Source organism: Symphalangus syndactylus, chromosome 6, assembly GCF_028878055.3.
Source record: "Symphalangus syndactylus isolate Jambi chromosome 6, NHGRI_mSymSyn1-v2.1_pri, whole genome shotgun sequence".
NCBI classification, from domain to species: Eukaryota; Metazoa; Chordata; class Mammalia; order Primates; family Hylobatidae; genus Symphalangus; species Symphalangus syndactylus.
Window position 1 is genome coordinate 55,378,009 of NC_072428.2, and position 12,933 is coordinate 55,390,941.

At 38.7% G+C, this 12,933-nt stretch overlaps 1 protein-coding gene across 6 annotated transcripts in view; it reads left to right on the plus strand.

The window, feature by feature from the left end:
- RNF169 (ring finger protein 169) overlaps positions 1-12,933 on the plus strand; it is a 133,595-nt gene that overhangs the window by 73,152 nt on the left and 47,510 nt on the right. The window lies entirely within an intron of this gene.

Consider the following 12,933-nt stretch of genomic DNA (forward strand, 5'->3'; position numbering starts at 1 on the left):
CTGACAATATGCACAGACTCTCCTTCTGGACTTAGTAGGAAGTGAGGACAGAACTGATTTTCTTTTCAATGCCTAGACCTAAAATATATATAGGTTTCAAGAGAGCAAACTGAAAAGTTTTTAAGACCTTTGTCAAGGAATCTCTTGATCCTTTAGACTTTGTAGGCCCTGGGAAGGAAAGGAAGAGGGAATTGGATAGATGATGGGTGCTAGAAGGATAATGAAGGGCTAGGTGGAGGAAAGGAAAGATGAATAGATAGGAGGAAGGAAGGGAAGCAAAGAAGAAATGGAGGAAAGAAGGAAGACTCATACATATTCATTCAACAGACATTTTGTGAACAGCTGCCTTGCTCTGTTTTAATATACAGATGTAAAGATACAATCTTTTTTTTTTTTTAGACAGTGTCTCACTCTGTTCTCCAGGCTGGAGTATAATTGGGCAATCATGGTTCACTGTAGCCTCAATCTCCTGAGCTCAAACAATCCTCCCATCTCAGCCTCCTGAATAGCTGAGACCATAGGTGTGTGCCACCATGTCTGGCTAATTTTTAAAACTTTTTTTTGTAGAGACGAGGTCTCCTTGTGTTGCCCAGGCTGGTCTTGAACTCCTGGGCTCAAGCAGTCCTCATGCTTCAGCCTCCCAAAGTGCTGGGATTATAGGTGTGAGCCACTGTGTCTGGCCAAAGAAACAATCTTCACCCCAGTTCATTTTCTGTTTTGTTTAAAGCTGATATTGCTCACCCTTATCTCTAGGGTTCAACTCTTCCTTTCCACCAGTATTATTTAGTAGATCTCTCTCTCTTGCTGCTCCTGTGAATACACAACCAGACCCTTTCATTTTGGGGCTTTTTTGTTTGTTTGTTGTTTTTGTTTTGTTTTGAGACGGGAGCTCTCTCTGTTGCCTAATTATTTAAAAAATAATTTCTGCTGTACCCTTCTTACATGTATTACTTAATGTAGTCTTTGTTATTATGTATTTTTACTGTAAATCACTTCAGATTTTTCTTGTAAATAGAGTATAACCATACAAAGAAACATAATCAAACCAGTCTTCTTTCCAGTTTTTTTTTTTAAACTGATGTAGTAATGACGGTAATGCCATTTCGTACAAAATGGAATCTTAAGTAAATGGTTCCTAGCAAGATTTCTGGCACATGCTAAGTCTTCAGTGAATATTAATGCTGCTGCTGCTGCTGCTGCTGCGATTTTTATCTTCTCTTGGAACATGGACTCTTATAGCTGAAAAGGACCTTAAATATCATCTTATTCAGTCCATTTATTTTATAAATGGAAGACTAAAGCCCAGAGAGAGAACATGGCTTGCCAAATCTTAGACTGCTAAAACAGGAGGAAACTGAGTTAGAACTGAGGCTTCTTGGCTCTGAGTTTACTGCTCTTTTCTACTGTACTCCATACCTTCTTAATAGATCCTCATGCTGCCTCTGTTCACCTTCTCCTCTAGACTTTAAACTCATCAAAGGCAGGGATAGCATCTTGTTCATCATTATAATACTTAGTACAGTGCCTGGCACTTAGTAAAGGCTCAGTAAATATTTGTGGAATGTTTGAATAAGACAGGCCTTTTGCCTGTTGGTAGGTTAAACTATGGCTTTGTCAGAACTGATTGTCAAACTTGCAGCAGAGGGCCTCTGGGAGGGGGAGGGCTCTAGGAGCTTAGATTGGCTGATGGCTGTTTTTTAGATTAGATTCCATAGGATTAATATGGGATTTAGGGGGAAGTCTAGTGACCACATTGATAAAATTTTTATGCTATGAAGTTGCTTTTTAGCCTTCAAATGCTTTAGCAATAGTTTATATTGATACTTTTTATAGATGCTATAAAAGAAAGATCTGTGTTCTACTTAGTAGAAATTAACCATAGCTACATTGTTTTGTTTTCTAACGTGCAGATACTTTTAAGCCTGAGTCTCTGGTGGCTCAGAGTGTGGCACATCAGGGGACTTAAAGTGGCTGTGCTTTCTATACAGTGTATATATAAGGACAGATAGAGACAGAGTCTTACTGACAGAGATACTAAACACATGTCCAGCCAGTGTTAGAGTGAATTGAAATCTGAAGACCCTCTGGGAAATAGGTACCCTTCCTTAAAATTCACAAATGAAATACAGAAGCATTCAGGTAACAGAAACCAAGCAGATGCATAAGTGATGTGATATTGGAATACTAGCTTCAGGATTGAGGAAAAGAAGCAGATCCAGAGAACTAAGGGGTGGAGTTTTAGGGAAGAAGTAGCATTGTGACCTTGAGTAAAATCAGTTGGCTCTCCTTCAGTCTCATTTAGGTAAAATTGCAGAGTGTTATGCCTTACCTCCAAGCTAGGGCATGGGGGTTTACTCTATGATTTCTTAAGATTCTTCCTCTAAAATGGAAATGTCTAGAGGTGGCTTAAACGAGAGTTTTGAAGGATGGAGGAAATGAGGCCAGGGCATGAAAAGAAAGGGGGTGGGGGCCGTTAGGAAGTTGTAACAATAAAGATCAGACTTAAATTGCGTGTGGGGAATAGTCAAACAGTGGCTTGAGGGAGAGGAGATTATGAGAAGAAGATGAAGCAGTGAGTTGAAATAGCAAGGCTTGATGATGGCCTGTGTGTGTGCGCGCGCGCGTGTGTGTGTTGGAGAGATAAAGGAATTGGAACAAGTCAAGTGTTTACCAGCCTGTTTATTAAGAGGACAAACCTTATTAAAAGTAATGGAATATGGCTGGAAAATGAAGATAGCTTAAGGAGAAGCAGTGTGGAGCTTAAGGAGAATGGTGGTAGAAGCGTCAGTAGTATCTCTGCCATTTTAGAACAGAAATATTCTCATAGTCTTCAGAAAGGCCTGGAAGTTTGGTGAGGGGTAGTGTCAGGAGCTAGCCTTTTCCCGTTGCTTCCTTGGGCTCTCTGCCATGTTGAGTTCTTAGCATACCTCATGTGATTTAATTCTCATATTCATCCTGCAAAATGTGTAACATCACTGTTTTACAGCAAAGGAAGCTGCAATTCAAAGAGGTTAAGTGACTCACCCAACAATCTCTCAACTCAGTAGAGTACACAGATGGAATTGGAACCCAGTTCTCTTTTTACTCCAAATCTACGTTCTTTCTGTCATTATCAGAGCTCTGTGACAAAAGGCCCTGCACTTAAATATGTGTTTTGAAATTATCTATCTTTGCAACAGAAGGCTGCTCTCCTTCCATTTTTTAAAAAAATAATTTATACCCACCATTGTTCCAAAAAGATACATGGTTGCTACAGAGAAAAGTGAGAATCTGTCCAGTTATTTCTCATTTAAGAGAACTCAGATCCTTCTGCATTATGTTAGGCCTTTTGGAATAGAGCTGTGGAAACAAGTGTTCCTATCCATCAGTAAAAGAATACAAGTGTGTGTCCAGAATAGGCAAATACATAGAGACATAAAATACATGAGTAGTTGCTTAGGGCTGGAGGAAGTGGGGTTTGAGGTGATAGCTAAAGGGTATGGGGTTCCTTTTTGAGGTGACAGAAATGTTCTAAAATTAATTGTGGTGATGGTTAAATAACTGACTATACTAAAAACCATTATATTGTACACCTAAAAAAATGAAAATACTAGTATAGACAAGGCAGATAACCCAGAGTGTAACAAAATATTACCAACTTCTGGGTGGATAGCAGCTGCACCAAGGTCTAAAGAAGCTTCTGGGTTTCAATCCAGGGTGTGTGTGAGTGAGTGAGTGAGAGAGAGAGAGAGATGTGTGTATGTGTGACAGGATGGAGAGGGTGGGAAGGGTCTTTCAGGCCAGAGACTGGCAGGAGGGTCCTCTCCAACCTTAATTTCTTGGTGGGACTCAGCTCTGTCAGACCTGAAGCTACCCTTAAGAAACAAGTATGGTGTAGGTATGTAAGAGACAGAGAGAGTAATGAGCAAGCAATTGAGAGCATAAGCTATCTAACGTTTTGTATCTTGTATGGCCATTTGAAATCCTTTAAGCAGTGTTTTGTAAGCATTAAATCTTCTAGCTTTCCAGCTGCATGTTTATACTGGCTACCCCTGCTTTTCTTTGTTTGTAAATCACACTCATTGTGGGTGCGGGTATTTTTAGCCTAACTAGAAGTCCCAGAAACCATCTGGTCTCTTGGCAGTGGACATTTTAAGCAAGTTGCTTTTCAGACAGTGCTGCTTTCTCTTGTGTATGCCTTCATTATGTGTTCAGATAGACAGAGCTTCCCTAGATGTTTTGAGTCTGTTCTGTGGCAGAGTAGAGTAAGTTAGATCAGTATGCTGTGGTGCAAAGAGTACAGGCCTTAGAATTATAGAGATACTGTAGCTTTAAATAATTCACTTCAGCTGTGTGAACTTGAAAAGATCACTTCTCTCATTTCTATGTCTATGAATTGGGGATGATGATACCTATGTCATAGAGTCTTTGTGTGGATTAAATGAGATACAGTATATTTCAAACACTGAGCACAGTGCCTGACAGATAATGGGTTTCTAATAAATGTTGATGTTTTCTTTCTTTTCCTTAAGGGATAGAAAGAGGTTATTTCTGCACACATTTTTATGTAATTATAAGAAATTTCTTTAATATATCCACTATATGCCAGGCACTGTGTTAGGGTTTAGGAATACAGAAATGGACTCCATACAAAAGAGGAAGGAATAGTTACCGCCTCCATTTTTTTTAGTGAGATTATTGTTTGGGCACTTTAAATCCTAAGAACATTATCAGGTTTATTGCTCTTGACTATTCTGCTCCAGCATTTTGAAGACTCCCTGACCAAATGCTACAATAACAACAATAATATTATCTGGGTATTATGTTTATGTTATATATAATATTTTTACATTCATGATTTTACTGACTGTTAGTGTCCAGATTTATACTGCATGTTGCTAGAAGTACTGCTTGATCTTTTCAGTAGTGCCATGGTAATAAAACACCTTTCTTGCTTTATAATTTAAATATATCTCACTGTTTCTTAAAAGATACTTTGCCTGGTGACATGAGCAAAATTGGCAGAGCAGGGAACTCCAAAAGCCTTCCATAAAAGCAGTAATAATTGGCAAAAACAGCCAACATCAACTTTATTGGAACTCTGGAAACTAATCAGAAGTGTACAGCAAATAAGCAGTGTCTCAATCTAGAAAAAAATGCACGTGGCTGAGTTTGGTGACTCATGCCTGTAATCCTAGCATTTTGGGAGGCTGAGGTGGGAGGATTGCTTGAGCTCTGGAGTTTGAGACCAGTGTGGACAACATAGCGAGACCTTGTTTCTACTAAAAATTTTAAAAATCAGCCGAGCATAGTGATACATGCCTGTAGTTCCAGCTACTCAGGAGGCTGAGGTGGGAGGATCTCTTGAGCCCAGGAGATAGAGGCTTCAGTTAGCCATGATCACTTCATTGTACTCCAGCCTAGGCAATAGAGTGAGACCCTGTCTCAGGAAAAAAAAAAAAAAAAAAAAAGAAAAGAACACCGGAATCTTGGCATCTAAGGAACTCTGTCAGATCAGTAACTGACCACTAAGCTAACAGAACAGAGAATTCATTGGCCAAATATGACAAAAAAATAGACTTTATAAAATCAGCTCAAAAAGGTCACTGAACAAATAACAGCTATAACAGACAGCAACAACAAACCCAGGGGTGGGGAAAGAATCTGATTTTCATAGTTGCCACCTTATAATATTCAAAATGCAAAAAATATGAGGCATAAGAAACAAGAAACTATGACCCATACACAGGAAAAAAGAAACCGATAGAAACTGTCCCAAAGGAAGCCAAGACATTTGACATTTTTAATGTGGACTTTAAATCATATGCTCAAGAGCTAAAGGAACTATGGGCAAAGAACTAAAGGAAATCATGAAAAACAATGTCCTAAGTAGACAGTATCAATAAAGAGATAAAAATTATAAAAAAGGAATCAAATAGAAATTCTGGAGCTGAAAAGTACATTGACAGAACAGATTTGAACAGGCGAAATAATTAACTAATTTGAATATAGGTCAATTGAGATTATCCAATCTGAGAAACAGAAAGAAAAAAGAATAAAGAAAAATGAACAGAGCCTAAGAAATCTGTGAGACACCATTAAGTGTACCAATATACACAAAATGGTAGTCCCAGAATGAGAAAGGGGCAGAAAGAATATTTGAAGTAATAATGACCAAACACTAACCAAATTTAATGAAAGACATTAAGTCTACACATCCAAGAAGTTCTGTGACTCCAAAGTAGGAATAAAGACGTCTACACCAAGACATATAATCAAACTGTTGAAAGCCAAACAATACTGGAAATAGCAAAGATCACAAATCACTATACCAGATATAATAATAATGAAAAAGTTTGAAACATCGTGAGAATTACCAAAACGTGACACAGAGACAGGAAGTGAGCACATGCTGTTGGAAAAATGATGCTGATAGACTTGCTTGATACAGGGTTGCCACGAATCTTTAGTTTGTAAAAAATGCAATATCAGCAGTGTGCAATAAAGCAAAGGACAAAAAAGAAAGGGATGCCTGTATAAGACCTAGAAAATAGCAGAAGTCCATCTTTATCAGCAATTACATTAAATGTAAATTGATTAAACTGCAATTAAGAGGAAGAGATTGGGAGAATGGATTTAAAAAAGAAATGATTCAGATATATGCTGAGACACACCTTAGATCCAAAGACAGAAATAGGTTGATAGTGAAAGGATGGAAAGATATTTCATGCAAACAGTAAACAAGAGAGCTGGAGTAACTATACTGATATCAGACAATATAGACTTCAGGTTAAAAATTGTTACAAAAGACAAATACATTATATAATGATAAAAAGATCAACTCAACAAGAAGAATTCTTCTGAAGTGCACATGGAACATTCTCCAACATAGACTGTATGTTAGACCATAAAACAAGTCTCAATATATTTTAAAAGGTTGAAATAATAACTATATTTTTGACCACAATGGAATGAAACTAGAAATTGATAGGAAGAAAACTGGAAAATTCATATGTGGAAATGAAACAACACATTCTTTAAAACCAGTGAGCCAAAGAAGAAGTCACAAGAGAAATTAGAAAATACTTTGAGAGGAATGAAAATAAAAACCTTCCTGGATATATACACCCTCTTAAGACTGAACCAGGAAGAAATTGAAACCCTCAATAGACCAGTAGTGAGTTCTGAAATTGAGGCAGTAAGGAGTAGCCTACCAACCAAAAAAGCCCAGGACAAGACATTCACAGCTGAATTCTACCACAGGTACGATGATGAGTTGGTGCCATTTCTACAGAAACTATTCCAAAAAATTGAAAAGCAGGGACTCCTCCCTAACTCATTCTATAAGGCCTGCATCATCCTGATACCAAAACCTGGAAGAGATACAACAAAAAAAGAAAACTTCAGGCCAATATCCTTGATAAACATCGATGCAAAAGTCCTCAATAAAATACTGGCAAACCAAATCCAGCACATCAAAAAGCTTATTTGTCATGACCAAGTAGGCTCCATCCCCTGTGTGTTAATCTTTTTTCACACTGCTATAAAGAACTGCCTGAGACTAGGTAATTTATAAAGAAAAGAAGTTTAATTGACTCAGTTCCATGTGGCTGGGGGAGGCCTCAGGAAACTTACAATCATGGTGGAAGTCAAAGCAGGCACCTTCTTCACAAGGTGGCAGGAGGGAGTGAATGAATGAAGGGGGAAGAGGCCCTTATAAAGCCATAAGATCTTGGCCAGAAGCAATGGCTCACACCTGTAATCCCAGCACATTGGGAGGCTGAGGCAGGCGGATCACTTGAAGTCAAGAGTTTGAGACAAGCCTGGCCAACATAGTGAAACCCCATCTGTACTAAAAATACAAAAATTAGCTGGGTGTGGTGACATGCACCTGTAATCCCAGCTACTCCAGAGGCTGAGACATGAGAATCACTTGAACCTGGGAGGTGGATGTCACAGCAAGTCAAGATTGAGCCACTGCACTACTGCCTGGGTGACAGAGCAAGACCCCACCTCATAAATAATAAATAAAATCATCAGATCTCATGAGAACTCACTATTACAAGAACAGCATTGGGGAAACCACCCCCATGATTCAGTTACCACCACCTGGACTCTACCTTGACACATGGGGATTATGAGGTTTATAATTCAAGATGAAATTTGGGTGGGAACACAAAGCCTAACCATTCCACCCCCGGCCCCTCCCAAATATCATGTCCTCACTTTTCAAAACACAATCAAGCCTTTCAACAGCCCCCCCAAAGTCTCATCTGAGACAAGGCAAGTCCCTGCTGCCTATGAGCCTATAAAATCAAAAGCAAGTTAGTTATTTCATAGATGCAATAAGGGTATAGTCATTGGGTAAATACACCCATTCCCATTGGGAGAAATTGGCCAAAATGAAGGGGCTACAGGCCCCATGCAAGTCTGAAATCCAGCAGGGCAGCCAAATCTTAAAGCTCCGAAATGATCTCCTTTGACTCCATGTCTCACATTCAGATCACACTAGTGCAAGAGGTGGGCTCCCAGGGCCTTGAGCAGCTCTGCCCCTGTGGCTTTGCAGGGTACATCTCCCTTCCTGGCTGATTTCACAGGCTGGCATTGAGTGTCTATGGCTTTTTTAGGTACATGGTGTAAGCTGTCAGTGGATCTACCATTCTGGGGTCTGGAGGAAGGTAGCCCTCTTATCACAGCTCCTCTAGGCAGTGCCCCAATGGGGACTCGGTGTGGGCATTTCCCTTCCACACTGCCCTAGCAGAGGTGCTCCAGGCTCCACCTCTGCAGCAGACTTCTGCCTGGACATCCTGGCATTTACATACATTCTGTGTAATCTAGGTGAAGGTTCCCAAACCTCATTTCTTCACTTCTGTGCACCTACAGGCCCAATACCACATGTAAGCCACCAAGGCTTGGGGCTTGTACTCTCTGAAACAATGGCCTGATCTGTACATTGGCCCCTTTTAGCCATGGCTGGGTTGTGGGTACCAAGAGACTTCACAAAGCAGCAAGGCCCTGGGCCCACGAAACCATTTTCTCCTCCTAGCTTTCTGGGCCTGCAGTGGGAGGGCTTGCTGTGAAGACTTCTGACATGCCCTGAAGACATTTTCCCCATTGTCTTGGCAATTGACATTTGGCTCCTTATTACTTATGTAAATTTCTGCAGCTGAGTTTTGTTTTCTATTGCTCCGTCAGACTGGAAATTTTCCAAACGTTTATGTTGTGCTTTCCTTTTAAACATAAGTTCCAATTCCAGACCATCTCTTTGTGAATTATGGGGATTATAATTCAAGATGAGATTTGGGTGGGGACACAAAGCCTAATGATATCACCCGGGATGCAAGGGTGGTTCAGCGTAGACAAATCAATAAATGTGATTCTTCACATAAACAGAACTAAAGACAAAAACTATATGATTATCTCAATAGGTGCAGAAATGGCCTTCAATAAAATTCAGCATCCCTTCATGTTGAAAACTCTCAATAAACTAGATATTGAAGGAACATACCTCAAAATAATAAGAGCCATATATGACAGACCCACAGCCAATACCATTCTGAATGGGCAAAAGCTGGAAGCGTTCCCCTTGAAAATAGGCACAAGACAAGGATGCCCTCTCTCACCACTCCTATTCAGCATAGTATTGGAGGTTCTAGCCAGGGCAGTCAGTCAAGAGAAAGAAAGAAAGCGTATTCAAATAGGAAGAGAGGAAGTCAAACTGTCTTTGTTTGCAGATGACATGATTCTATATCTAGAAAACACCATTGTCCCAGCCCAAAAGCTTATTAATCTGATAAGCAGCTTCAGCAAAATCTCAGGATACAAAATCATTGTACAAAATTCACTAGCATTCCTATACACCAGTAGCAGGTAACCAGAGAGCCAAATCATGAATAAACTCCCATTCACAAGTGACACAAAAAGAATAAAATAGGAATATGGCTAACAAGGGAAGGCAGGACCTCTTCAAGGAGAACTACAAACCACTGCTCAAAGAAATCAGAGATGACCCAAACAAATGGAAAAACATTGCATGCTCATGGATAGGAAGAATGAATATCATTAAAATGGCTGTACTGCCCAAAGCAATTTATAGATTCAATTTTATTCCCATTAAACTACCATTGACATTCTTCACAGAATTAGAAAAAACTATTTTAAAATTCATATGGAACGCAAACCATTTAAAATTCATATGGAACCTCAATATTCATGACAATTCTAAGCAAAAAGAAAAAAGCTAGAGACATCACGCTACCTGACTTCAAACTATACTACAAGGCTACTGTAACCAAAACAGCCTGATATTGGTACAAGAACAGACAGACCAATGGAACAGAATAGAGAATCCAGAAATAAGACCACATACCTGCAACCATATGATCTTAGATAAACCTGACAAAAACAATGGGGAAAGGATTCCCTATTTAGTAAGTGGTGCTGGGAGAACTGGTTAGCCATATGCAGAAAACTGAAACTGGACCCCTTCCTTACACCATATAAAAAATAAAAAAATCAACTCAAGATGAATTAAAGACTTAAATGTAAAACCGAAAACTATAAAAACTCTAGAAGAAAATCTAGGCAATACCATTCAGGACCATAGGCATGGGCAAAGATTTCATGACGAAGATGTCAAAAGCAATTGCACCAAAAGTAAAATTGACGAATTGGATCTAATTAAACTAAAGAGCTTCTGCACAGCAAAAGAAACTGTCATCAGAGTGAACAGACAACCTACGGAATGGGAGAAAATTTTGCAATCTATCCATCTGACAAAGGTCTAACATTCAGCATCTACAAGGAATTTAAACAAATTTACAAGAAAAAAAAAGCCACCCCAGTAAAAAGTGGACAAAGGATGAATAGACACTTCTCAAAAGAAGACATACATGTGGCCAAGCAGCATATGAAAAAGAGCTTGACATTACTGATCATTAGAGAAATGCAAATCAAAACCATAATGAGATACCATCTCACACCAGTCAGAATGGCTATTATTAAAAAGTCAAAAAACAACAGATGCTGGCAAGGTTATGGAGAAAAAGGAACACTTTTACATTGTTGGTGGGAGTGTAAATTAGTTCAACCATTGTGGAAGACAGTGTGGCGATTCCTCAAAAACCTAGAGGCAGAAATACCATTTGACCCAGCAATCTCATTAATAGGTATATACCCATAGGAATATATATCATTCCCTTATAAAAGTACACACACGTAGGTTCATTGCAGCATTGTTCACAATAGCAAAGACATGGAACCAACCTAAATGCCATTCAGTGATAGACTGAATAAAGAAAATGTGGTACGTATACCCCCATGGAATACTATGCAGCCATTAAAAGGAACAAGATTATGTCCTTTGCAGGGGCATGGATGGAGCTGGAAGACATCATTCTCAGCAAACTAATGCAGGAACAGAAAACCAAACATCACATATTCTCATTTATAAAGTGGGAGCCGAATGATGAGAACTCATGGACACATGTGGGGAAACTGGGGAAACAACACACACTGGGGCCTGCAGGAGGAAGGGGGTGGGAGGAGGGAGACCATCAGGAAAAATAGCTAATGGATGCTGGGCTTAATACCTAGGTAATGGGATGATCTGTGCAGCAAACCACCATGACACAGGTTTAGCTATGTAACAAACCTGCACATCCTGCACATGTACCCCTGAACTTAAAAGTTAGAAAAAGGTAAAAATTAAAACCTGTACATCAAAACTTAATGTAATGACAGCAGTGCTCAGAGGGAAATTTATAGCTGTAAAAGCCTACATTATAAAAGATCTAAGACTAAACAGAACAGACTAAACACAGAAAACAAAAGGAAAGAAATAATAAAGATTACATTTAAGATTAACAGAGAATAGGAAAACAGTAGAATGAATGAAACCCAAAAGCTGGGTCCTTTGGTAAGATCAACAAAATTGACAAATTTTTAACGACTGGTCAAGAAAAAAGAGAAGACTCAAATTACCAAAATTAGGAAGAAAATGACGACATTACTGTTACTATAGAATTAAGAAGGATTATAGACAAATACTATGAACAATTTTAATGCCAGCAGATTAGACAATTTAGATGAAATGTACCAGTTCCTAGAGTGAATGTAATGAAATACCAATTCCTAGAAACTCGTAAAGTACGTGAGGAAGTTGAAAAATCTGAATTGACCTATATCAAGTAAAGAGGTTGAACCCATAATAAAAAAAAAAATCCAACAATAAAAGCCGAGGGCCAATGGCTTCACTGGTGATTTTGCCAAACAACTAAAGAATTAACATGAATCCCACCCTCTCCCAAAAATTAGAAGAATAAATATTATATGAGGTAAGCATTACCCTGATACCAAAGTCAGACAAATATTTCATAAGAAAACTATAGGCCAAGATCTCTTAGGAATATAGATAAAAATTCTTCAGCAAAAATACTAGCCAACAAAATCCAGCAGCATTTTTTTAAAAGAATTATATACCATGACCAAGCGGGATTTATTCCAAGAATGCAAAGGTGTTTCAGCATACGAAGATCAATGTAATGTACCATTTTAGTAGAATGAAGGGGAAAAAAGCTCAGTAGACACACACAAAAAGTGACAAAATCTTATACCCTTTCATGAGAAAAATGCTGAACACGTAGGAAAATAAGAGAACTTCAGCCTTATAAAAGGAATCTATGAAAAACCCACAGCAACATCATACTCAGTGGTGAAAGAGAAAACTTTCCTCCTAGTAGCAGGAACAAGATAAATGATGTCTACTGTTGCCTTTTGTTCAACATTGTACTGGAAATTCTAGCCTGAAAAATTGGGCAAGAGAAATAAAAGGCATCCAGATAGCAAAGGAAGAAGTAAGACTATTTCTGTTTACACATGACATTTTATTCACAAAAAATCCTAAAGAATCCATGAAATAATTGTTAAAGCTAATAGACAAATTTTAGCAAAGTT